We start from the raw sequence: 1,623 nt of genomic DNA, 5'->3' as shown, positions 1-1,623 counted from the left end.
GCCCTTGAGGGGCTCCTGAGGGCAGGGCATCCCTCCCAGCCCCACTGCGCCCGGGGCCATGTTGCCCCTTCCCATGGGCCTGCACCTCAGCTGCTTTGTGCCCAAGGCCCTGTCGCCAAACAGCAGGGCGGGCGTGAAAGCCCCCAGGTGCCCAGCAAGCTGGCACCCGTGGCTGCCACCCGCCACGACCTCCAGAAGGCTGTCCCTGGTCACCATGGCCAGACAGCACGTTTCACAGCATGGCCATTAACACCATAGCTGCTCCAGGCCCTCCCCTGGGTTGCCTGCTTCCCCAGACATCGGATGGGGCCCGCCCTTCCCAAGTCACAGCGCTGAGAGGCCCCAGGAGCCTCCAGAGCTGGGGCGGAAGTTCCCCCGGGAGGGGTGGAGGCAGGGGAAGGAAGGTCAGCATTAGAGAACAGAACCTCAGCAGCTGGCTGTTGTTCCCTCCAGGCCCCCTTTGGGGGAAGCCGGGTTCAGCTACGGTTCCCCTTCTGCTCCAGCACACAGGGAGGAACAAGCCTCATTTCCCCATAGGCGGTTACCACTTCCTGCTGCCGGAAGACACTTTTCTGCCTCCTGCCCCCTGCAGTTTGCACCTGCCCATCCTAACCCTGGGGGAGCCCCTCGGAGCAAGGTCTTAGCTAGCCTGGGGGCAAGTCTTGGGGCCCCCTCGTCCAGGGCTGGCGGGGTTTCCCTCCATTCCTCCCTACCACAGGGCAGCAGGAGACAGGTGGCGGGTGACAAGCCAGACTAGACCACGGTCTTTCTGTGCATAGGTGGTGCGACAGGGGCGAAGCACTCTCGAGGCCCGGGCACGTCGGGGAGGTGGGCCTGCAGACACTAATTCGGGGGTCCAGGCGTGTGTGCGTGAACGTCAACGTGGGGCACGATGCAAACGCGGGCACCCATGACCTTGACCTGCAGATCTGGGGAGGAGGGGAAGCTGTGCAGGTACTTCCTGCCTTTCAACTGTGAGCAATTAATTCTGTTGCCCAGAAGGAAAAAACACACCGCCTCAGCTCCCCGCCCCCTTCCCCCCAGTCCCGAGGCCCTTCCCTAAGATGCCAAATGTGCAGAGGGCCTGGGAGCTAGCCAGACCCTGGCAGCCCCGGACCTGGACCTCCAGCAGCAGGTCTCAGAAGTCCGATCGTTCCTGCCCTCCAGCAAGGCCAGGGAGCCCGCAGCATGAACACCCGACCCTGCTGCTGTGTCGGCAGACTCACTCGTCCCACCGCTGCCTCGGGTCAAGGGGAACTGGGGAACCGGGAACCGGGGAGCCGGGCCCCTCACCGGCTGACCCCAGAACGCCCTGCCTGCCCCCACCGCTCCATCCGGGCCCGCCCAGCAGAGCCAGGCACCGGGCTAAGGCACGCGGGAACCGGCAGCTGCGCGGGCCCCAGCCCCTGCCTTCATATGCTCTCTTCGAGACTTTTCTGACTCCAGAGGTTTCCCACGACCCCCACGCAGCCCCTGCTTGAGAGCTCTGCGTGTGTAGCCCGGCTTTCAGGCCACCCGCTTGGCGTTTAGGGCGAATGCAGCTGCCCCCTACTGCCCGTCTGGCCTTAGCGCCTCTGTTCTCCTTCTACAGCCAGTTATCCCGCAGGGGGCGAGGACCTGACC

Source organism: Carlito syrichta, unplaced genomic scaffold (assembly GCF_000164805.1).
Source record: "Carlito syrichta isolate Samal-C Ts95f unplaced genomic scaffold, Tarsius_syrichta-2.0.1 Scaffold314365, whole genome shotgun sequence".
Taxonomy (NCBI): Eukaryota; Metazoa; Chordata; class Mammalia; order Primates; family Tarsiidae; genus Carlito; species Carlito syrichta.
This window is presented reverse-complemented; position numbering follows the sequence as displayed.